At 42.6% G+C, this 25,891-nt stretch overlaps 1 long non-coding RNA gene across 3 annotated transcripts in view; it reads left to right on the top strand.

Moving 5' to 3' along the window:
• Nucleotides 1-25,891, top strand: part of LOC117717150 (uncharacterized) — a 41,073-nt gene that overhangs the window by 2,806 nt on the left and 12,376 nt on the right. For 2 of the 3 annotated variants that reach the window (XR_013113215.1, XR_013113216.1), the window contains exon 3: nt 4,307-4,440. The exons of the other annotated variant lie outside the window; for it this stretch is intronic. This is a non-coding gene — a long non-coding RNA (uncharacterized LOC117717150). The remainder of the gene's footprint in view (nt 1-4,306; nt 4,441-25,891) is intronic. 3 annotated transcript variants of the gene reach the window in all.

The following is a 25,891-nucleotide window of genomic DNA, read 5'->3' as shown; positions in this document are numbered from 1 at the left end:
AGTTTCAAGAGACATTGGGCTTTTATGGAGAACTTGGACTTTTAAAATTAAAAAAAAAATGGTTATACTGAGTTTTACATTGTGATATTAGCAGGAGATCTTGGAATATATCAGAAAGAAAAGGTTATCGGTTTAATGGTGGTATGTTTGTGTTTCAGATTGACAAGAGATCAATTGTGCTGTTTTGGTTTTTTTTTTTTTTTCAACTTGACACAAGCTAGAGTCATTTGGGAAGAAGGAGACCCTTAACTGAGAAAATGCCTCCGTCAGATTGGCCTCCAGGCAAGTCTGTGGTGGATTTTCTTGAGCAGTGATTAATGTTAGAGAACTCAGTCCATTGTAAGTGGTGCTATCCCTGGGCAGGTGGACCTGAATTTTATAATAAAGCAGGCTGAGCAAGACATGGGAAGCAAGCCAGTAAGCTGCATTCCTGTAGTGTCTTTTCAGTTTCTGCCTGGAGATCTTGCCCTGATTTCCCTTCACGATGGAGTGTTGTTAGCTGTAAGATGAAGAAAACCCTTTCCTCTCCAGGTTTCTTTTGCCTATTGTGTTTATCACATCAATAGAAAGCAGAGTAGAACAGCCCTGGTCCACTCATGAACTCCATTCATCTGGGTCACTACAGTTCATTCCAATACACCCAATGCACCTGGGGGCTTGTGTCCATGCAGTAAGAGAGACCTCTTACCTGCTGTCATAAATGTCACTTCTGTGTAGATCTCTTCTGGGTCGTTCATTCCCTCGTTCTTTGGTCCCTGGGACAAGCTCCACATTTGCCATGGAGCTCTCTGCATGGGACTTGGGAGCTGTTGGTTTTGCACAGGGACCTCTCTGGTCATAGTTGAGGACTTCTCAGTTGTCTTCAAGGCCTGCATTCCCATAGAGAGCCCTTCCTGTGCTGAGTCACAAGCTGGATTCTAGGGTCAGGATTAATACACACTCATCAAGTGGGTGGGATAGGAAAGAAGGGACTCATAATACTCCTGGAAGTACATTGGAACCCTCTAAACTATTCATTTCCTACTCTGAGTGGATGACGTTCTTTGTGCAGCCAAGCAGACAAGGGCTTTGTGCTGGAAATCCCCTGCTCTTATCTATAGGAAGTCACCATCAGGATGACCAGGGAGTCACATATACCTTCTTGTGCCAGGATAGACTTTTCTTTTGATTTGATTTGATTTGTATGTAGAGCAACAATTTCAGCAGCATAAACACTTATTGCATACCAAGGCTACCACTGTCTCTTACTAATGCTACTTCAATGGCCATGGCAACCTATGGAACTGTTATGATCAACTGGCTAATTCCAGGGAGGGTAGGATGAGCTCCTGTAGTCACACAGCACACAGGTAACAGAACTGGAATTTTAGCCTGCTTACTTCCAAAGCTGTTGTTGTTGTTGTGGTGGTGGTGGTGGTGTTTTGTTTGTTTGTTTTTTTCTTTCATTCCACTGAAAATACCAATGCAATTTCTTTTGCCATTAGCTCAGCATCTTCCCCTTGCTGAGGACTCTGTGGATGCTGATTCTTGCCTTTATTCATAGTCGGTTCTGAACTCACAACTAGAAACAGTTGTAGAATACGGAGCACTCATGTAGACAAGGGGTAAGCGTCTCTTGGATTTGTGAACTCATGGGTTACTTGGAAGGGCAGAAGCCTTGCCAGAGCCCTCAGGTTTGACAGGACTTCTGTCTCCAGCATCATGGTGGATATAAAGAGAGCAGCTGCCAGCCTTTGTGCTAGCTGGAGTCTGTGCTTCCATCACAACCTGTTTTTTTCCTAACAGTGCTCCACTAAAATGACCCCTGCTTGGCATCAAAAGCATTAATAAATCCTACTTAACCAACTGTTCTTCCAGTGGCTAAATCAATCTATAAAAGTCTGTTTAGCACCTACTGTGTGTCCTGCAATCCTACCCACACCACTGATTGAAAAGGAAGTAAGTCACAGTTGCTGAATTGTTCTCGGGCTACCTTACTCTGTCATGTGACACCAAGGCACATGCCAACCAGTTAAGCTGGGGACCTTGAGTGGCATCAGATTGTTCAATTATCATCATTCTCGCCCTGCTTACGTACCCAAAGGGATTAAGGCAACTCGGGAACATTTTTTGACTTGTTCATTCTGGGGGTTAGAATAACCACAGTGTTAACTTAGTGCTCAGATGTGGGGGAGAGTCTTCAAGGGGGGTCATGGATATCTCCAAGAGCAAGGCTGGTCAGGATGACTTCTCAGAAGGGGAGGATTTAGCAAATCAGGGATGGTAGGAGCATTGGATTAGGGGCTGATTCTGGAGACAGTTTCTGAAGCATAAAGCATTGTTAAAATTTGTGTATGGGGGTGTCTGCAAATGAAAGTGTAACTCCTCAGTTGCCTAAATCAGTGAGATATTGGATTCTGAAGCTCAGAACCGAGCTAATGCTGTCTTGGTTTTTTTTTTTTTTTTTTTTTTTTTTTGGATCCTCAATGGCAAGAATTCAGCACCTTTTTTAGTACCACTTGTTTGCAGGTGGCAGGAGTGCTAATTAAACAGAGCCACCAACAGTTTTCCTGGGTGGCTCTGACTCCCAGACTGGCAGGAGACATGGTCTGTGTGCCTCAGAGATCAGTCCTCATCAATGCCTTGCCGCATCCACTGGGGGAGGCGGGGTGTTGGAGGGATGCAGCTCAGAACCCAGTTATTGGGGGATGAATTATTTATAGTGATCAAACTTCAACTTTACTTTTCAATGTTTAAGAAGAGGCCAGTGTTTATAAGGGAGTATAAAAATAAAACCCGAATGATTGGTAGGATGGGGAAAGGGAATTTAATTGCCTTTTAGAGGATTGTTTTACTCACTGAAGCCTCTACAGTGAGGATAAAATTCAAGAGACTTTTGAGAGAGAGGATTGAGCCCCAATGGCTACTGACATTTCTGAGCTGTTTTTAAGAATAAAGAGGCAATGAGCTTGCCTGACCCCTGCTGTGTTCCCCAGTCCATTGATGCCACTGTTTGTCAACTCCCTCTGGGTTTTTGGCAGGGCTGAAGGCTGGGATCCTGTCATGACTGGTCATTTTGAAGCCTTGAATTAGACCAGAGGCAGGGCTGTGGCTTCCTATCTAGAACAGGGACCCAGATTGTTCCTTGTCTTATTTATTTATTTATCCACTTATTTATTACCCTTTGACAATTTAATAACTGTGCATAATACAATTTGCTCATTTTTATCCTTCGTTCCCATGTACCCTTTCCTACTTAACTCTTTCTTTCCGAGTCCCCGTCCTTCACGCATGGCATTTGTTTGTTTGTTTTGATTTTGGTGGCCCACTGGGTTTAATTAGGGTTGTTTGCACAAGTGGGAGGTTATTTTCTGGAGCATGGGTAACTAAGCAGTGGCTAAAGCATGGAAGAAAAACGACTCATGCCTCCCGGCAGCCATCAATTGCCAATATTGGCTCTGGGAAGTGCAGGCCCTCAGGAGTCCATCCCCCAATCTGTTCTGGAGTGTTAACAGGCCCCAATCTTGTGTGGGTCTTGTGCAGGTAACCACAGCTGTCTGTCCTGTCGGGAGTTGGTGAAATGGCTATGCCTGTTCAGAAGACAGAGTTCACACCACACTTTCCCATCCCTCAGCTCTTGGAGTCTCTTTGCTCTTTCTACTCAATAAAACAGTGGTTCTCAGCCTTCTTAATGCTAAGACCCTTTAATACAGTTCCTTGTGTCGGGATGACCCCCCCTCAGCCATAAAATTATTTCCTTTACTACTTTATAACTGCAAGTTTGCTACCATTGTGAATCCCAATGTTAATATCTGAGAGGCAACCCCTGGGAAAAGGTCATTGGACTTCCAAGAGAGTCTTGACCCCTAAGGGGTTGCAACCCACAGGTTGAAAACCACTCCTTTATTGCCATGTTCCCTGGTCTTCACTAGGATTCAGGCAGTCTGACTATAGGCCACAGTCCCTATGTGTTTTGGGGGAATAATAGGCAGAGGTAGGAGGACATAGTGTCCAGCTTTAAGCAACAAATCTCATTTCTATCAGTCATTTAACAGTTGAGCCTGGGCCAAGGAGTTACTGTTTGTCTGCATCCCCAAAGCAGAGGTATCCTGTGGGATACATAAGTAACAGGCAGTCCTTCCTCTAGGAAACAGATCCTTTATTTTCCCCACAAATGGAAAGGCTGAGCATGAGATGACTAACAGTCGATGGAATTTTGAGATACATCTGTTTTTGCAGTGCCAAGCATCTACCTAATGGTTTCAGCTACTTGGGATCTTTGGGAATATGTAAATTTTCTCTTCATCTTCATATTGATCTCTCTCAGAATTTCTGAAGCTGCACCATACATTTTCTGTTCTGAGGAACCTGAGAAGAAGAAGTCCTGAGTCCATGGACAGTGGAAAGATACGCATCAACAATGTTGCACAGAGGCTCCACTCGGGGGAACAAGGGTGACAAGTAAGAGGAGAAATGACTTATTTAGCCTCATAAAAAGACCGTTGAGTGTCCACTGCATCCTACCAAGTGTCTTAAAATAGCCCCAAATCTGTGAAACCAGCCACCATCTGGTCTAAGAGTACCTTGCTATAAGAAAACATGAGATGGAAATTCTAAATGATAAAGCAGAAACTCTGCTAGCTTGCATGCCCAGCGGATGCATGAGCTTCCCTTGCCAAGGGAGACTATTCTCGTGGATACTCCATCAGTGGTCGTTTTACTGAAAATCTCACTCATGTACAACTGCTCAGAAACACGTTATTTTTATTTATTTATGACCTACCACTTACCGACTTCTAAGAAGTCTGAAGCAACTCAGGTTAAGACACACGGTGAAAGGAGGTCTTCAAGATTGAAGCAGAGTAGATGGCACCTAAAAGGAAAAGATGGAGGCGAAGCCTCAGGTCAAAGTATAAGAACCATCACAATTAGGCTGTATTGGAAAACAAGGGCAGGCATGCCACATCATCTGATTATATAAAGGAAGGCACATTTTTTTTTATCATGACATAAAATGCTCTGAGTGGAAACTACTTAAACATGATACTATTGTCACTGGAAGAATGAAGTATTCTTGAGATAAAAAGGTTTCAGCTCTAGCCTTCTGGAAAGAAAGAATCATGCTATCACAACCCTGCACTTTCACATTCTTCATGACTCTCAAAGCTTTGAACGATATTTATCAGAGGGTTTTCATTAAAAGACCTTGATCCTTTATAGATTGTCCTGGTGCCAATTCAGGGAATGGGGCAAATGAGATGCACTTCCTGTAGATGGTTGTGCATCTTCCTAGACAGCCACAGATATCTTCTCAGTGGTATTGAAGCCCTCAATCATGTCGGCATAGTTTTACACAATTTCAAGATTATCTTGAGAGTTCTGGATTATATAAATGTTTTATAGAAACAATTAGAATTTAAACCCCAAAATAGATGGGATTAGAACAGCTTGGACATAAGTCTCAAAAACTGAATATTGTTTGGTTTTTGGAAACTTTGTACAATGATCTACAGGATAAATTCAATTCAACAGAACTTAAGATTTTAAAATGGTGGCAGACAGGATCTTATAATGATCAAGACTGTCTTCTATTAGGAACAGTGACATGCAGCGATACATGTGTATGTGTTATTCAAAGGCAGCAGACCTGTGAGTTGAGGTAGAAGGATATAAAATAAAGATGTAGCAATGATGGAAATGCCAATAACAACAGGCATTCATTTAGCACTTACTATATGTCAGATACTGTTCAAAATTCCTTTTTATTTCTTCCTTTTAATCCTTACATGAAAACATGTGGAAATCAATGAATTCTGAGTATAAAATTTTCAGTGCAGATACACAGAGAGAAGAACCATAGCCTACCATGACCAGGGAGTCTGAGCCATCCAACAGGTAGAGGATGTGGTTAGTTCCTTGTAGATACAAATCTCAAACCCATAAATGAAAGTTGGACTGTACCTTGTCCCAGGTAACCTCTGGATGCTCTTGGATGATGGTTGTATCTCTGATGCTGCTGAAGTATGACCTAAAATTTGGAAATTAATGTGACAATGTATATATAAGAGTCTCAGTCCTATTAGACATCACCAAAAATCCTTAAAATAGCAAATAGTCATTGTCTTCCATAGTACCAGGAATCCCAGAGCATAGATGGGTGGTTTGGGGCTTAGGGATGGTGATAAAGTTGTAGTTGGATATCAGCTGGAGTTGTAAAATCAGTATTTCTGAAATCTAGGAAGAACTCTGTACTGTACCATGCCCAGTCTTCCAGTCATGGGCTCACAGAATTTAAGAACATTGAGATATTCAGCCCTTGAGATGATATGCAGGGATTCTCAACTCTTTTCTTCAAACATTTATTTATTTTGTATATGAATATGTATACTTGTGTTATGTGTGTTAGTGAGCATGCACATGTCATGACACATTTCTAGAAGTTAGAGGAGGGTCAGTTCTCTCCTACAATGTGGGTTCCAGGGATGAAAATCAGGACATCAACTTTATACCCTGAGCCACATCACTTGACCAGAGATTCTAAACTCTTAAGGCTGGACTGAGTCAAAGGGTTCATTTCCAAGTTCATTCATAAGACTGTTGGCTGTAGGCCTTAGACCCTTGTCAGTGAATATGACTTTACATGGCTACTTCAAGGTGTAGAACCAAGTGTGTGTGTGTGTGTGTGAGAGAGAGAGAGAGAGAGAGAGAGAGAGAGAGAGAGAGAGAGAGGAGAGAGAGAGAGAGAGAGAGAGAGAGAGAGAGAGAGAGAGAGAGAGAGAGGGAGGCTGGACATTTCAACAGTTATCTTAGATTCCATTGTATCCATTCAGTTAAAGACTAAGCATTCAGTTAAGAATAAGCTAAGATGTACTTCCTGGATCTCAAGAATTCGGGATTTTAAAGGTCTTCAAAAAATTAGGGAATGTTAAACTTGAAAATGAAGATGGCTCAAGAAAGCAGGGGTTATTTTAATAAAATTCTTCTTCTTCTTCTTCTTCTTCTTCTTCTTCTTCTTCTTCTTCTTCTTCTTCTTCTTCTTCTTCTTCTTCTTCTTCTTCTTCTTCTTGTTATTATTACTATTAATCTTTATTTCTTGTTTTTTTTGATGTTTTATCTGAATTTATATCTGTATGAGGGTGTAGGATCCCCTGGAACTAGAGTTACAGACAGTTGTGAGCTGCCATGTGGATGCTGGGAACTGAACTCAAGACCTCTGAAAGAGCAGCCAGTGCTCTTAACCGCTCAGGCATCTCTCCAGCTCTTAATAAAATTCTTACTGTGTAATTACTAGTCTTGGAGTGCCTATTGTTGAGATCATAGTGGCTCATGTAGAAGGTCACCTTTGGGTAGAGTAGAAATGGCAGTGGGGGTTGGGGGGGATGAAGGGCCATAAATATAACAGAGTCACATAAACCTTTGCTAATTAGGTTAATCAAGGCAGCGATATTGTAAGCACAATGAAAACCTTTTCTTATTTGGCATGAGTAGAAAATAAAAGAAACAGATAAGTGATTGCAGAAAGTTGTCTAATGGTAAGGATTTCTGCAGAGCAAACTCTTACTGAGTGCCACCATGTACCAGGCAAGGTGCCAGGTGCTGAGGATACAGAGATAATTAAGAAAAGGACACTGCCCTTGAGGATCTCCCTTTCTAATGGGATAGCAGACTTAAATGAATGCCACTCAGCATGATCAATACCATAATGAGATGCAGTCCAGGTAGACCAGGGAGAGGCTCCATCAGGGCCCTCCAGGGGCAGGTGAATCATAGAAGGACTTTGCCCAGGAATCTTAGAGAGTACGAATTTCCAAGCAGTCAGAAGGAAGAAAGGCAGAGAAAACAAGAGCCATCCAACATGTAGGTAGAACAGAACACATGAGCTTGGGGAGCTGCTGGAGCTTTGTATGGTTACAGCATGTTAATCACAGGTTTGAGAGTGACAAGGAGGACTCTGTAAAAATCCCTGGGAAACTGAACAGAGTTTAGAATGGGCAGAGCAGAGCTGTACAAAACATTCTTAGAACCTTTTAAGGATCAAGTGGGAATCCTGAAAACACAGATTCCTAAGTCTAACCTCTCAGCCACGTTAGCAGCTTCTTCACCATAATTCTCTTCCTATAAACACTACCCTCCCCAGGCTCTAGGGTAGCTAGACTACATTTCCCAGGCTCCTTTGCAGTTAGACTACATTTTCCACCAACCTTTGCAGCTATTTCCTATAGCCTACTTTACAGTTAGGTGTACTCATGTGACTGAGAGCTAGCCAATGACCTGCAAGTGGAAGTAACCTGTGCCATCTCCTGATCTGATCCATTAAAATTTGACCTTCACCTTCTCCATTTCCTCCTCTTCCTCCTCCTCATTTTTCATGTTGTAGACAAATGCAGGTACTTTAGAAGTTCAGTGCTGAAGACTGGCAGATCATCAAATTTGGAGAAACCTTTGGAAATGGCTGCCCACTGATCTAGTTCATTCATTTGTGTACTCTATGAGAATGAAGAATAAATTCTGTTACTGAGATACCATGCACATTGGGATGAGTTTTAACACCTACTCTTCCCTTAACACAGCGATTGACTCAGCCTCCGAGAAAAGAGTTGGAGAACTATTTGTTTATATAATACATTTTTTGGCAAGTACCCCAGGAGAGAATCAGTGCTGGAGGCAAAGCAGACCCAGGCCTTTGCAGATTTATGGCAGATCAAGTAACACAATGCTATCAGCCTTGTAGGATGGGGAGGAAAGAGAAGAATTTTTGCCTTCTTATCTTTGCCAAAGAGAACAATCTGACTGAAAAAGAAAAGAGAACGTGGGTAAGAGAAAATTGAAGTTTGAGATGAGTAAAGATATTCTAACAGCACCAAGCTGCTGTAATCGAGCTCAAGTCTCTTGGCCAGGACAAATTATACCCCAGAGAGTAGAGAGAGCTCACCACGGAAGATGTATGGATCTTCCACTGGTGATGTTTAAGGAATGTAGAGCCCAAAAGAATCTGGAATGCTAGAGATGGCAAAAACAGCTCTGGTTTTTAAAGATGGGAAAAGAGCTTGCAACTAAAGAGGCAAGTTTCTCCTATCCATTCTCATTAAATTCCCAGATCATATTATTGAGAATAATTTATGAGCTCCATTAAAAAAAATGGAACAGAACTCTCTAGAAGTGAAAAGCAAAGCTCCAACAAAGTATTAGGTGCTTTAGGCACAAAGATTGTAGGTAGTGACATCCCAGGCAGGTGATCCTAGATTGTATAAACAAATCAGGCTGGGCAAGCCATGTTGGGGTGGGGCAAGCCAGTAAACAGCATTCCTCCTTCAGTGCCTGACTCTACACTCCTGTTCTTCTTGAGTTCTTGCCTTGGCTTCTGCCAATGATGGACTGTGATTGGGAAGTGTAATCTAAATAAACCCTTCCTCCCCACATTGCTTTTGGTCATAGTGTTTTATGAACCAAACACCATGAACTAAGTTAAAAAACCTACAATTGTTATTCTTACTAGCATTATCTACAGACATAGATAACTTAGTTTCTACATCAGTAGAAAGCAAACAAGGACAGCTTGCTAGATTATTATGTCATGGAGCTGTTTTAGGTAGGTAGACATAAAACATCCCAAGGCTGGATATTTGTTACAGTATCTCACAAGGAGTCTGTGCATAAGATCAAGAACAGTGGGCCTTCCACATTTGTAAGTCGAACAAACAGAGAATCATAACTCTTGGGGGGGGGATTACATCTATGTTGAACATAAGTGGATTAATGCTTTTGGTTGTTATTTCCTAAATATTATCACAGAATGACTATTTTTATTTCATTTTCATTGCTTTAGGTATTATAAGTGATCTAGAAACAATACACCATACATAGAGGCATGTGCATGGATGGTATGTAGCAATGCACATAAGAAATTTGAGCATTCTTGGGTTATTTGCAGAGGTCCTTCCCAGGACATACAAGAATACTTCCCAGGACAGCAGCAGACAACAATTGTAATTTTAACTGCATGCCTGAATACCCATTAGGTAAATTTAGAGTTGGGTTATGACCATACCCAAATATGCTGACCAATACCACTGTAAAAAACTACAATTGTTATTCTTATTAGCATTACAGACATAGATAACTTAGTTCATACTCAACAGATTTTCAAATAAAACACAGAAAATACTTTTATCAACATTACAAGACCCAAAGAAGAGACTAGCGTATTAAGCTAAATCTAATCATATAAGATGCAACAAAGAAATGGTATTATTGGATATCCAAGCCTTAAAGACTCCCCTGCAAGGTTAGGTTGAGAGCAATCAGTTACAATACAAGAGAAGACATCACCTCAATACAAGAGATCACAGCACATGGTATCATGGGATTAGTCAGCCATGTTGTTTAGCTTCTATCATGCTCTACTTGGAATTTGGAATTAGTTATTCTTCCCCTGTGTAAGATGCTTAAGATGTTCAGAGAATGCCTACCAGAGCTTCACCTGGTGGAGATATGTTGGTGGGTGTCGGAATCTTTACACTTGAAAAATATCTAAAGAACTGAGCAAAGTGGATCTAATATCTAGGAAATGCAGAGTTTAAGGGAAGCCTCTGGGGTCACTAGAGACCTGTACATACTTATCTGAAGGGGTGTCAGAAGCAGTGGCGCTTAAAAAAATGGCCTAGTAGCCAATGGAGGTGCTTCTGAGAAATGAATTCTATATAACTATCTATCAGCTAACCATAGAGATAGCTCATGGAGAGAACAGGGAGTAGGTGGTCCCCTTGTGTGGTGACTTAGAAGAGAAAAATATCCAACATCCTTCCTGGTATCAGTAGCTGCCATTACTGGTTGCCATTTACAAGAATGTAACGTGTGTCCAGCATTACTTAGGACAGGCTCAAATGCTCTGACTTGTTTTCTAGTGTTGTGTGGCAAATTACCATGGGACCATTGTCTTGACACACTGTAAATGTATTATTGCATTGGGAACTCAGAACTTACAGCATTTGCAGGATCGTTCCTTCAGCGTACTCCAGGAGAGAATCCTTTCTCTTGCTCTTCAAACTTTTAGGTGTCTTTCTCCATTCAGTGGTTCCTCGTCCTTCCTGTGTCTTCCAGGCCCACAGCAACACATATCTCAATTTTGCTGTCTCAGATTCTGATCATCCAGCCCTCTATCAGAAGGATTCTTGGTATTGTGTGGATCTGTCTGGATAGTCACAATTTACCATTAATTTTCAGGGCCTTGAACCATCGCTGGGTAGTTCCTTTTTCATATAAAGTAAGACGTTCACAGCTTTGGAGAATTAGGAATTAACACTATAATTCAGAGAACCATTATTCTTTCTACTCTAGCCCTTTGTATCTTGATTTATTTAATTTAAGCTCTCATTAGATTTGAATCATTTCCATTTCAACAGAGAAACAGTTCAGGGAAGGTTAGTAGACCCACCAGTGCCATGCTCAGGTGTGGCTGAAATTTGAACCTGGTTCTAGCTAAGTGTCAGGCCCTGAACCACGGAGAGTTGTATCACTGAGTTATCCTGTGCTCAACCAGAAATGTCAAGCATTAATAATAGTGCTTCTTTAGTAGTATTAATTTATTTGTGACATTATTGTGGTTTATTTTTCTGAACTGTAGCGCAAGTCATACATGTCTGGCTAATATTAAATTTAACTGGTCTCCTCTTGCTGTCAGCTATCAGCTTCTTCCCTTCCAGGATTTTGTCACCTTGGGTCTTCTCAGCTACAGGAGTTTGGAGCAGTGCTATTTTCTGAGTTAGGATCTGACAGTCTTTGCGGACTAAAGGTTACACAGCTGCCTAAGTTTGTTTTTAACCCAAAGTAATAGAGTTGTCAGGGTGTGTTTACAAGGGTTCCAGAAATGCTGGTTAAAAGCCTTGAGATTCTTTAGGGCAGGCAACAGTAGCAATGCTATCACCACATGCTGGAGTAGGGGATCGGAAATCCCAGCATCCAGTGGAAGCTCCTGCTTTTCCTACCCAGGTACTCAAGCCCTGCAGAGGTAGGCAGTGCTGTTCAGGCTCCCAGGGCTGGACAATTATTCCCACATCTGAATGTCAGTGGCCTGGTTTACTTTCATGCAAAGGCAGAAAGGATAAAGTGAGGGTCCCATTCTACAGATGGAACCCGGAGGCTCAAACCCCAGCTGCTTACATATCTGACTCAGGGTAGAGAGTGAGGCAAGTTCAGGAACCTGGGTTCTAGTCTGTCCCCAGGACAGAGAGTGTGTTCCATCCTTTCTCTGGTCTTCTTTGCAGCATGTTCCACTTTGACTACTAGTGGCTTCATCATTTACCCACAGCCCCGATCTGGCCTATGTTGTGCTATCCTGGGTCCTGGAACAAAGCACAATTGCATACGGACTGTGCCCAATTGCATATGGATGGAGAAAGGCCTTGTGCACATATACGAGCTGGGGGTGGGTGGGCAGGATATCAGGAAGTGTCTGCCAGCATCGAGCAAGCGAGTGAAAGAGTTCATAGAACGCAGAAAGGGATAGTTTCGAGTTAGGGGCTGTGTCCACTACGGTGGGGAAGGACGGTTGACAGGCTTCCCATCCACTGCCACGGAGCATTTGTCAAGCACGAGCTCTGCCATTGATGGAGGGCCCCAGATTCTAGGAAGGAAGGTAACATTTATATATATATATATATATATATATATATATATATATATATATTTTTTTTTTTTTTTATTTATTTTTAAATTCCAGACCCAGGGTTAGGACAGAAACTGTCCTTCCCGGCTACCTATTTTGTGACACTCACTGTCACTGATTCTGGTTACAGGCAAGAACACAAGGCAGCTCACTCAGATAGACTAAGCTTCAGAAGCCTAAAGCTGTGACCTCAGACAACACAGGAACTGGACAGGGTATTTTTTCAGTGACGATAAAGGATACAGCAAGAGCAACAAGGAGTAAGTGGAGGAGACCTGTGTTGGGGAGTATCACGCCTCTATTTTTATGCCAGCACTGGGATATTAAGGCTATGGCGGGAACAAATACACACATACACCCACACACCCTCCTGCCACACACATACTGCAGCAGCTAGAACCTAGAACCACACGTGCTAGCAAATGCTCTGCCACTGAGCTACGCACACCCTAACCCAGAGGTGACACTTTTAGAACTCATCTGCCAAGGGAACTCCATTTAAGATTCAAACCCTCCTGCCGTTTCCACTGATGGATTTATATTCAGTTGCGCTGTTGCCCCAACACACACATGTATAAAATGTATTTAGATTGTACCCATCCCTCATTTAACCACCCCTCTAAGCCCTTTCTAGACTACCTTAAATCCTCCCTCTCTCCCTGTCTCCCTCCCTTCCTTCCTCTCTTCTTCTTCTTCCTCCTCCTTCTCCTTCTCTCTCTCCCTCCCTTTCTTTCTTCCTCTCTCCTTCTCCCCCCCCTTTTCTGAATCCAATGAATCCAATTACTGCCTGTCATATGTGCATAGGTATTGGGCTAGCTACTGGAATATGGGCAACCTACCATTGGCCACACACTTGAAAAAAATGACTCTCCCTTTCCAAGGTCAATGAGTCCCACCCCCACCCCCAACATGCTGACATGTTATCTGGCTTGATCTTTTGCCTATCTTGTGCAGGCAAACACATCTACTGTGAGTTTATGAAGGCAACAGTCCTGCCATGTCTGGTAGATGGCCTTGGGCCTGGCACTCTTGGACCTCTGGCTCTTTATGTGTATGGTCCTTCTTCTGCAATGTTCCCTACGCCGTGAGCAAGGGCAGAGTTTGAGACAGCCCACTTAGGGATGAGCACCCCACAGGCATTTATTCTCTGTGCTTTGACCAGTTGTGAGTTTCCGTGACAACCACCATCTACTATAAGAAACTTCTCTGATGAGGGGTGAGAGTTACAAGACTATGGGTATAAGGATAGGTATGTAGAAGGCGGTTTGATCCTACATCCATTTAGCAAAATAGTAGTAGTAATGCATTCTTCCCTCTAGGACTCTTTAATCTTCCTCTGTGTGGGTCTAATCAGCTTTTTTTCCCGATCACCATCATTCCCTGGAAGGATCCCATCCTGACAGTCGGCATGTGTGTGATAAGATGGAAGAACACGAAATAACTTTTAAAGCTATTGAATTGATTTTCTTTACAAAATACTTTATTAAGCTATAATTCATATACCATAAAATCCAGCCATTTTAAGTTTGAAATGAAATGAATTCTAGCAAGTTTATAGAAATGTGCAACTGCCTTCATATCCAGTTTCAGAACATTTCAGTGATCAGAGAGAATAATTTAAGGGCACAGAACTGTGGTTGGGGGCTCGCTGGGGTTACTTGAACACATGTTACTGAAAATGGTCACACCCAGGAAAATGTGCTGGTGTATTTTGAGTAGTTACATCATGGCATGCTTTGGGGGAGAAATGAGTAAAATTGTGTGCTTAAAGTCTTAAGACATCATTATCTATTTTGTGGAACACTTCATTAATAAACAGATTATTACAAAAGTAATTATTTTAGAGATGGGAAGTGCCATTAGCCAGTGCTGTGTTGTTGCCTATTGGGACATATAAGAAGTCTTTTTAATTTGCTCTTCAAAAATCACTTACACCCACAAAACCACTCTCGTCAATGAAGGAGATGCAGGTCTGGGCAAACCTTCGTTACCATGGTAAAAACAGCTTTACCTTTCCTTTTCTTTCTTTCTTCTTTTAAAAATCTTTTTAATTTCATGTATTTATTTCCAGTCAGATTTTTCTTCCTCTCCAGAAGTGACTATTTGGGTGCAAGACTTGTTTGGGTGAGAAGCACCCCAATTCCAAACCTCTGTGAAATTGGCCACTCACAGTAGGAAAGGTGACATGTCGTCACCCAGGCCCTCAGGAGGGAAGAGAGAACTGAATTGTGGGCACTCCCGTAGTTTCTACTGTACACACACATTTTAGAAAACTCAATAGAAAGTCCAGCTTTGTGGTATGGTCCTGTAATCTTAGTTATTTAGAAGGTTGAGGCAGGAGGGTCACAAGTACAAGTCCTGCCTGGGCTACAGAGCAGGTTCAAGGTAGGGAAACCCTACTTCAAACTGAGAAAAAAAATGAGGACTGGGAATATATCCCAGGGGTAGAGCATTTGTATGGTATGCGTGAACCTGGATTCAAACCCTGGTGTGAGGAAAGGAAAGAGGGAGGGAGGGAGGGAGTGAAGAAGGAAGGGTGGGAAGGAAGGAGGGAGGGAGGGAGGGAAGAAGGAAAGACACAGAGAAAGTATGGTGGTTTGAATATGCTTGGCCCAGGGAGTGGTACTATTAGGAGGTATGGCCTTGTTGAGGAAGTGTATTGCTGTGGGGGTAGGCAATGAGACCCTCATCCTAAGCACATGGGAGCCAGTCTTCTCCTAGTGGCCTTCAGATGAAGATGTAGAACTCTCAGCTCCTCCTACACTATGCCTGCCTGGAGGCTGCCATGCTTCCTGCCATGAAGATAAAGGATTGAACCTCAGAACCTGTAAGCCAGTCCCAATTAAATGTTTTCCTTTATAAGAGTTACCTTGGTCATGATGTCTCTTCACAGCAATGGAAACCCTAAGAGAGAGAGAGAGAGAGAGAGAGAGAGAGAGAGAGAGAGAGAGAGAGAGAGAGAGAGAGAGAGAGAGAGAGAACCACATCCCTGTCCTTCATTTGCTTTCTCTGTTGTTAGACTATAGATTATTCATGAAATATGAAACCTGTCCCCTAGGTGACACAGAATCAGTTTTCCTATCAAAGTTGAGAAAACAAAGCAAAACACATCATCTTATGTTAAAAACCCTTCTGATGCACTGAAGTCCTGCCTCTGAGGATATGGAGAGTGGACATTGTGCTAATGTCTACTTTAAATGAGAAAGACACAGATACCCTAAACTAAACTTGCTTCTCATACTTACTTCTTTTAAAGTCAAAAACTAAGTTTATCACACAGTCAAAAAGGTTCACTACCTTAAAGGGACAGCCTAATGCATTTTTTACACTGTGAACAAACTCACATCAAGGTAGGAAGCAAATATATCTCCCAACTTCTCTGATGTCCAGCCCAATCATTGCCTCTGGATAATCGCCAACATCTGTTTCCTATCAAAACTGATTTATTTTTTGGAGTATAAATAGAATCACACAGCATGAATTAAAAAAAAAAAAAAAAAGGGATTGTTTTCACTGAATCCCAGTGTCTGCAAAACTCATCCTGCTATTCCCTACAACAGTTGGTCTTTGTTTTAATTTTTCTGAGACAGGGTTTGTGTAGCCCTGGCTGGCCGAGAACTCTCTAAGTAGGACTTGAATTTGACATAATCCTTTTACCTCTGCCTCCTGAGTGTTAGAATTATAACTGTGTGCCACCATGCTGGCAATAGCTCAGTTTTGCATTATTGTATGGTTTTGCATTGTAGAAGCACGCCTTCCTTCTCTTGCTAGCCATTTGGGTAATCTGAAGCCTTTTACCTGTTCAATGGCCTCTTTAACATAGTAGTATATGGTCTGTGAACCCATGGGCTTGTATGGGTTATTTTCCTTGCGTTGTGACCAAATAGCTGACAAGAAGCTATTTGAAGAGAGGAGGCAGGGCTTATTTTAAATTTACAAAGGGATGCTGGGATGCAGCCCATCATGGTGAGAAGGGCACAGCAGTAGACACGTGAAGTAGCTGCAGACATGTGAAGTAGCTTCAGACATGTGAAGTAGCTGCAGACATGTGAAGTAGCTGCAGACATGTGAAGTAGCTGCAGACACGTGAAGTAGCTGGCCACATTGGCCCAGAGCAGATGAAGGGTGGGAGTGGACTGTAAAATCTCAAGATCAGTCCCTAGTAACTCACTTCTTCCAACTTGTTTCCATCTTCTGAAGATTTCCCAATCTTCCCAAGCAGCAGTTGAGGACTAGTGTTCAAACACGAGCTTATGAGTCTATTACACATCAAACCGGAGCATGATAGGAAATGTGCACTTCATCTCAATTGCCTATTTTATTAGTGGTACAAATCGGTTCATAATGTTATCTCACTAACTGTTTACTATCTGTGTTTCTAGGGACTGCAGTTCCTTCATTATTTTTATTCATAGTTTTCTTTTTCTCTTTCCTAGGGATTTGTAAATTTCATTAGATTTAAAGAACCAAGTTTTGACTATGTTGACTGTTGTTCTCATTTCATGTTGTTTTTTTCTAGTTCCTTTTTCTGCTTATATATTTACTGTTTATTTCTATCCAATCTATTTGCCTTAAATTTGGTGTGCTTTTCCAGCTCCTTGCCTTTCTCTTATTCTTCCCTCCTGTCTCCAATATATGTTTGGGAGCAGAGTTCTTTTTGTTTGTTTGCTTGCTTTGAGATAGGGTCTCACTTAGTGGCCCAGGCTGCTCTGGAGTTCACTCTGTAGCCCGGGTTGTTGACAGTCCTCCTTCTTTAATTGTGGGATCACAGGTGTTAGTTAGCCTACCCATCCTGGCTTAAGGGTATCAGTTTTATCCTGTAGGTTCTTTTGGGTTTTTGCCAAATGCCCATGCATGAAGGTCAGAGGTTGATGTTGGATGTCTTTTTCTATTTCTTTCAACTTTGTTTTTTTGAGACATTCCGTCACTGACTAGACTGATTAGTCAACAAGCCCCTGGGCTCAATCTGGTTCCACTCCTTAGGGCTGAGATTAGGTGCTTCTCTTCCCTGCCTTTACATAGGAACTCCACAGCACCGAGCCATCCCCACAACCTGAAAATGTTTGTTCATTATCATTCCATCCAGAAATGGTTTTTCTAACTTCAGTTGACATTTCTATTTTTTAATTAAAAAATTAATTAATTAACTAATTTTGAAACATAGATTACTTGGAAGTACTTAGTCATTTTTCAAGCATTTGGGGGCTTTAAAAGTACTTCCTATTGATTTCCAGTGTATTTTCTTTCTTGTCAGAGGACACACTTTGAGTTCAGTCCTTTGAAATTGGCTTTGAAATTTCCTTTGTGGGATGTTACACACACACTTGAAAAGAATGCAGCCCAATTGTTGTTGAGCTTCCTGTTACATATGTCATGGAGGTCAAGTTTGTTTATCATGTAGCTCAAGTCTTTATCTTTCTGGACTTATTGTCTGTAAGCTTTTCTGTCAGTCACTGAAGGATGTGTTGGAAATCATCACCTATGATAATTGATTTGCCTTTCCTTTGCTTTGCATGTCTTAGATACGCAAGGGCTTCAGATGATCCAATCTCCCTGCTGATTTGACTTTTTGTCATTGCGAGCGCTTCCTCTTTATCTGCGGGAATACTTTTCTTTTTCTTTGCCTTTTCTGCTTCACAGCCTTGTTTCCACTGATAGCGGCTGAGCTAAGCCAGCTTTCTCTGGGTTAGTGTCTTCATGACATATTGTTTTATATCTTTTCACTTAATTTTTTAAAAGAACTTTGTGTCTCAGATATCATGTAGCTGGTTTGTTTGCTTTTCTTTGTGGTCTGACAATCTATTTTAATTGGATGTTGAGGCCACTTAAATCAAATGAATTCCAGATGTTTTTTTTAGTTCATTCTATGTCCTTATTTTATTTATTTATTATTTTTGATGATTTATCTATAAGCTTTGATGACCACAGGCAACCCCTAGCTCCTTTCCCTCCTTCTCCATCTCCACCTTGGCCTGCTTCCCCCCTTTCTCTACTATTTCATATCCTCTCTCTTTCCCCCTTCCTCTCTTCTTCCTCCCTTTCTCTCTTTCTCTCCTTCTCCTCTCCTCTCCTCTCCTCTCCTCTCCTCTCCTCTCCTCTCCTCTCCTCTCCTCTCCTCTCCTCTCCTCTCCTCTCCTCTCCTCTCCTCTCCCCTCCCCTCCCCTCCCCTTCCCTCCCCTCCCCATCTTCATAATATATCCACCCCCCTTCTCCTCTATTGCCCTTCCCATTTCTGCTAAATGTCTTCTTCTTTCAAAGTAACTATTTTCCTGCCTTTTCCCCCTCAGTGTGTAAAATATTAATAACACATTTCTTTGTTTTTTATTCTCTTCAAACCAATTTTAAAAAATATAATTTTAGGGGGCCTGGCACTGGCTCTGTAGATCAGGCTGGCCTTGAACTCACAGAGATCTGCCTGCCTCTGCCAGTGAGTACTGGGGTTAAAGGCATGTGCCAACTTGCCCAGATATGCTTTTAAGGATATTTTCACTGGGTATAAAATTTCTTCCTCTCCCTCTCCTGTTGCCTGCTGTGTTGGGAAGGTCACTGCTTACTGGTGCTGTGTTGGGAAGGTCACTGCTTACTGGTCAGCTCCTCAGCTTTCCTTTGCTTTTGTTGTGCTAACTACACAGTCTCTGGAGGGTCCTCTTTGTAAGTGCTTGCTCTTACAGTTCCTTGAACTTGTAGATTGATACTGCTCTTGACCTTTTGTCAAATATTTTGTCTGCACCATTTTCTCCCCTCTGTCCTTCTATCCTGCTGGATTCCATATCTGTTGCTTCCCTCCCTCCCTCCCTCCTCCCTCCCTCTCTCCCTCCCTCCCTCTCTCCCTCCCTCCCTCTCTCCCTCCCATTCTTCCTCCTTTCCTCCCTCCCATTCTTCCTTCCTCCCTCCCTCCTTTCCTATCTCTTTCTCTCCCTCTTCCTCTCTTCATTCCTTTTCTTCCCTCACCTTCTCTGACCTTCCCTCCTCTCTCCCCTCCCTCCCTCCCTCTTCCCCTCTTCCTCTCCTCTCTCCATTTCTGTAGTATAGACCTGCTGTTTGGTCCTTTACCCTCTCCTTCTATCTCGCTGTTTTTCTACTGACCTAATTTCCAGCTTAGAAACCTTGTCTTCTGCTGTTAAACACATCTACTGAATTATTAGCTAGTTATTTTTTTCTCAGCTCCAGAACTCATATTTCTTTTCTGCATCCTCTCATTTTGTTTGGATGAAAATATTTATTTAATATTAACAGTTTATTCATCATAGGCATTTAAGGTATCTGGTGGTTCAACTATATGTCTCTTTCTAGTGTATTTTTCAAAACTCACTTTCATTTTATGTCTCCTGTCAGGCTGGGTCATGCCTTGCTGAAACTTAGGCATTGCAAATGAAAAATTGTTGAGCCCCTAGATGCTGCCTCCATTCACAGAGGGCTTTTTTTCTCCTCCTGTCTTTTCTTTTTCCTAGCTGGGGGTTAAGAAATGATAGATCACCTTGATCCAATCAGGAAGTGAGAGATTTGGAGCCTGGTTTTGGGTTTGGGGCTTATTTGGGGCTGGGCTGCATCTGGCTTGTCTTCTCTCTTGGCATATAACCCTTCTGCTGTCTCCTGGGTTAGTCACCAGTGCCCTTCCTCCTCTTGTGTCCCCAGCTTTCTCCCCATCACTTTGTGAGTGCTTCCAACCCACCTTTCCAGCCTTCTAGAGACTTCTTGCTGCTTGTTTCCTGGTTTCTGTCATCCATGCAATAATCAGGAGTCAGAAGATTCTTTGAGAGGAAATCAAAGACAATTGCTTGATCTCTTTCTCCAGAGTCAGGGTCCTCTTTGTGGCCATGAACTCTAGGTTTTGTCCTGTCACAAGTGCTGTAGCCCTAGGCCATCATTTCCTTGCAGTCTCGTGACACCTCTTGGGAGCTGGAGGGGAAGCTGTGAGGGGAATGGAAGGCTCTCTCACTGTGCTTCCCTCCGCTTCAGCATCTTGGTCCCTAAAGTCCTGCTTGCTTTTATGACTCTCTGATGACTCCTAACAGCTGTTTTCTGCAATATATTTAGCTTTTATAGTTGTTCTCTGCAGGACAGTTAACCTGACACAAGCTACTCTGTCACAGACAGAAAGCAAAGTCTCCAGAGATTTATTTTTAAAAGTGGTTTTCAGGACATGTCCTGAGGCCATGCACATTCAGCTATATCTTCTGAATCTATGGGAGGCATCCCCAGCAGGGGGCTGGCAAGGTCTTTTGGTGTCCTCAGTGCCATCAACAACACATCTTAGTAAGTACCACTGAGTGGGATTTGCAAGCAGTGCTTTAAAATTGAGATTGATATGCCGAGGTATGACTATGCTTCACAGGATTGCTTGCTTTTCTCCAACACCTTCTTTACAACTCACCTCAGACAGAGTCTAAAGTCTTTTCTTTTCTAGTACTGTGAAGCATTTAGTTTGAAACATATACACACACAAACACACATGTATACATACACTTAACCCTCTTCCTCCAGTGGGAACATTGACTTCAGTCAACATTGATTCTTCTTGATCACAATGAAGACTCTTCTAGTCCCTGGCTGTCAGCGTCCTTATTGGAAACAGGGGTGATGGAGAGGAAGCGGGCAATGAGCCACACTCATGGGGTCCTTCTGGCTCTGTTGATGAGTCTGTTTTTACTATTTGGGTGGAAGAAACTTGGTGAACAACAGGATACTTTAATGGTTCTTAGGGCCATGAAACTTATTCTCTTAAATTGGCTGGCCTTGTGACTGTGGGGTCTGTTATCAGTGAGGAAAGGGGATATGTAACATGCCAGTGGGTCTCAGAGGGACTCCTGTGAGAATAATAAACACCTCATGTAGCATCGGGTCCCCAAACTTCATCATTCAACCAGTTCTGAGGGAATCTCATATCCAGGAGTGGCTACTTCCAACTTCGTTTAAAGAATCTTCCTCTTGATGTCTTTTATACATTGTGTTAGAAGAAGACTCCCCCCACACCCCCCAAATACTAACCCATGTTCAAGTCTTGGGTTTGGAGTCAGCCATGGCATTGCATCAGAGATGCTCCTTTTCCCCTGCTCAGTTTCACGGTGCAGGAAGTTGGCAGATCAAAGCTGCCTTTCAAGTGGTTCTTGGCTGGATTTAGCTAAGGAGTACTGGAAAGAGATGAAGAACAGGAAGCAATGGGAAGTCAATGTGTCTTCCCTCTTCCCCACCTAGTCCTCAGCAAAAGCTGCAACTTCTATGCTCCTGTCTCTTGCAAGATGGACTAGTGATATTCTGAACATTACTGGGTGATTTGAATCCTAGCTCAAGAAACCCCATGGCTTTTCTTATTCCTCCAATCTTAAGATACCAGTAGATTTGGACTGTGCTCACCTCCACAGCATCTGTGACCTCTGTTCTTTCCCAACTTCTTTACCATGTGTAGTAGCCATCAGCACTGTTCAGCATGTTCTGTTTGGGTACCTAGAGGGCTGTTGCTTTCCTATTTAGATTTTGATTGGCTTAGCCACTGGAATACTATATTTACGATATCTTTTATGTTCATCCATATGTAATATAAGCGTCCCTGAAACACATTTCCCCCCATTCCTTTATCACTTCCCAAGATAAACAGTATTATTTCTTCATCTAACAAATATTTATTGAAACATGGATGGATACTCTAGCTGAGGATTGTGCTAAAGGATATATATATATATAGCTGTGGACAAGAAAGGTCATGTTTGTGACCTTGTAGAGGTCACAGCTTTGTGGGCAGGACAGCCTTGGATTCTTTGCCTAAGATGTGTTGAACTAGGACGGGGAGCTGGGTAGGGGACAATAGAGTGAGCTAGGGAACAACAGAGTTGGCTAAGCCAGTCTGTGCCTCATTTTCCTATTCCACAGAGGAACACCCAGTTCATCAGCTCATGTCATTTCTAATGTGCTCAGACTCAGCGACAATGATGCATGAGTAGATAAAGAGACAAATGCCCAGGAAACAAACTCACACCAAAGGTTCATTTCTGAAAGCAGCTTCTAGGGGTGCAGTGAGACAGGCTGGAAGTGAGTGAGCCTGGAAATAAAGCAGGAAGGGCTGAAGTCCAAAGCTTGGATATGGGGTTGCTAGGAGGGACACTCAGTGACCGGATTAAAGTGACATCACTGAAAAGCTTTTCTGGCAGCCAGCTAACAGCCACCCTTTCCTGTGTGTGTGTGGAAGTGGAAGGCTTCTTTCTACTTAGCTTGGTCAAATTGTCACTTCCTCCAGGAAGTATCATTGGCTTCTAATCTGGGCTTAATCTTCTTGTTTTGAATGTCTTGTACTTTTTCTGTTACTTCAGTCACTATCCTGTCATCCTTTCCTTCTCCTTCCTTCTCCTCTGTCTCCTTGTTAGCATCTGTTGAGCACCCATCACACTGTGGACCCTTGATGATGGCTTCTTATGGCTTAATGTAGGTAAGAACTGAAGTCAAGGGTTAGTTACTTAGTTCTTCCATATCTTAAGACCAAAATTTCCAAATATTTTTAGATGTGGTGTGTGTGTGTGTGTGTGTGTGTGTGACAATATTATCAACTTTGAAGATTTCTAATCACCAAAGGCTCAAAATATGCCAAGTGTGATTTAACATTTTGTTGTAAATTCTGACTAAAAAACACCTGGGAAAGGGGCCAGATGCCTTTCCTTCTCTTTGTGTTCGTTCTTGAGGCTGCAGGTGAGTCTCATGGTGAGCCAGCCCTGCATGCCCTGGACATACCATCCTCCTGCCTTCCCTAATAGACCACACTCTGGGTCCTCTGTGGCTCTCTCGCCTCTTTGTATTCGGATTTCAATGAATCATTTATTTACATTTTATTCATAATTTTAATCATTCTGCAAACAATATTCTAATAGCATTAAACAATTGCAGAATCTAATAAAAGCCAGCCTTAACCTCATTGGAATCTCATTAAGAGGAGGGCTGCTCTTTTTTTTTTTTTTTTTTTTTTTTTTTCTTCTAAATTGTGGAGATTATTTTGCTGGGTTTTGTTTTGTTTGCATTACCCAGGAGATTAGGGGCATAGAGGAGATCCTAGGATGTGAGTTCACACAACAGCAGTTCTGTTGCTCACTTTCTTAAGTTTAGGGATGAAGACATTGAAGTTCAGAGAACAGAGGGGGTTTATCTGAAGTTACGTATTATCTCTGGCAGTTAAGAACCAGAGCTATGACACATCTCCCTTAGCCCCATGTCTCCCCTGTGATATCTGTGATGTGTGTATGTACCTGATGTCTGGGCATTGGCACTGGTGGGTTGAGAGGTACTGTCCTGAGGAATTACTGCAGAGATAAGGTTCATATCCATGTCCTGCCCGAGGCTTCAGGTAGTGTTGGCTAAGGTTATCATGATGCTTGCCCAGGCTTTCCCATACTACCTCAGGGGTGGTTTTATTTAGTTCCCCTTGTCTGGATCAAAGGCCTCCTGTGGTCTGGGCCTCTGAGATGGGTAACTCTTCATTTAGTATAAGAAAAAAAAATTACACACTAGAATTATTCACTGAGGACTTCATAGGTCACAGGAAGACAGAAGGAAAGGAAGAGAGGCCCAGGCAGAACATCTTTTTATGGTTTCATCAACACGTGCGTGCTGGCATCTCTGTGTCTTGGGGGGAAAATACCCACTGCTAATATTAATAATTATGCTAGCTTTTGTACGGCACTTGGAAGTTTATGCTGTTTGTACTGCACTTTTGAATCCATTATCTCCTCTCATCGTGTGCTGTGGGAGATGGAAGGAGTGAGAACAGGGAGGCTGGCTTCTTCGGGGACTGAACTATCTAGTTTTGTTTCTCTAGGAGTCAAGCCCTGTAAGGTGGGTGGTGTGCTACCAGAAGTGGGTACTCAAGTTACTCTCGGTGAGGACATATAGTAGAAGACAGTGCCTCTCCCCACACCCCCAACACTGCCTTTTCTTGGAACCCCCAGCATGTCTCTCTAGACTGCCATTCCTGTTTTCTACAGGTTGTCTATGCTGATTTCCAGCCTGGGTCTTCATTCCTCACTGCGCCGAGTGCTTGGCTGGACTTTGCGCCTGGTTCTGCTAAAGTCTAGGTCCTGTCCCGTGCCTGTGGCTGATGCTAGAGTTCTCTTTCCACAAAGCTGGACTTGCACTGGAGTAAAGCTGCTGTCACCAAGGGGACTTTGCCAGTTGGCACAATCTTGAATTTCTTGTGGTGGTGCGCATCCTGCCTGTAATGGATGCTCTAGACTATTGTAGGTGGTGGTGGAAGGAATAAGCTTCAAGGGTAAGACTGATGGAAGCGAATGAAGCTTTAGGAAACTGTCAGGACTGGTTTGATCTTGCTTTCTCAGGACAGTAGGAAAAATGGCAGTGACAGCAAAGATGCCCTCCATGCCAACTGTTCTCACCACCTAGGCCAATTAACCAGATCTCTTCTAGTTCAAAAGGTCCCAGAGAAATAAGTCAGTGGCAGTTCATGGCCTCCCCTTTTGATCTGTGACTCCCTTCTCAAGCAGGCTTTTGCTTTCCCCCACCTCCTCCACCCACCTGTCCTGAAAAGATGTCTCCTGACTTTATTTGGTGCATCTGCTCCACTTCCTGTGCTGTGCCTACTTGTCCCAGGGCATCCGTGTCCACCTCTTCTCTTAGATTGCTTGGCCACAGCTGATGGAAACCTTGTAGCCCATTTTCTTGACTGAAGCTGAGCCTGGTGAATGATCTCAAGTCCTTTGGTGTCAGGTAACTTCTTAGTTCCTACCTAGTACTCAAGATAGGAGAAGATGAGGAGGAGATGGTGTCTTTGATTGTTTAGAGCCCCCTCCCCAACCTCTTCTAATTTACCATTCTCTACCATGCTGGACACCTGGCACAGCGTACTGATTTTTCCTAGCCTATGTCAGGGAGTCCAGGAGTTCCCTAGCTCTGTGCTGGGATTTCCTAGTGAAGCTGTTAGGCTGACTGTCAAGTTTTCATTCTACCCAAGAACTTCCAAGTACTAGAAGGACCCTGGAATTCTTTATCTTTGTTCTTCTTGTCCTGGTTCTGCTGTCATGGCAAGGATGCTCACTTTCATTTTTAAATTCACTGGGGGTACATCTATGCCACATGCTGCCTGCATGTTCTGTGCCTCCCTCTTCTTCCAATAGGCAACAAACTCTTTAATCTAGACCAGCAGAAGGGATGCAGGGAAAAGAAAAAAAAATGAAAACCCTGAAACTGGCTTGGTGAAATTTAATTTCCAAAATGTAATTTCTTTTTGTTCCCTCTGTCATTTCCCAAATGCCA

The sequence above is a fragment of the Arvicanthis niloticus genome, chromosome 11, assembly GCF_011762505.2.
Source record: "Arvicanthis niloticus isolate mArvNil1 chromosome 11, mArvNil1.pat.X, whole genome shotgun sequence".
NCBI lineage: Eukaryota > Metazoa > Chordata > Mammalia > Rodentia > Muridae > Arvicanthis > Arvicanthis niloticus.
Note: the sequence above shows the minus strand (reverse complement) of the source record. Positions and strands in the feature narration are given on the sequence as shown.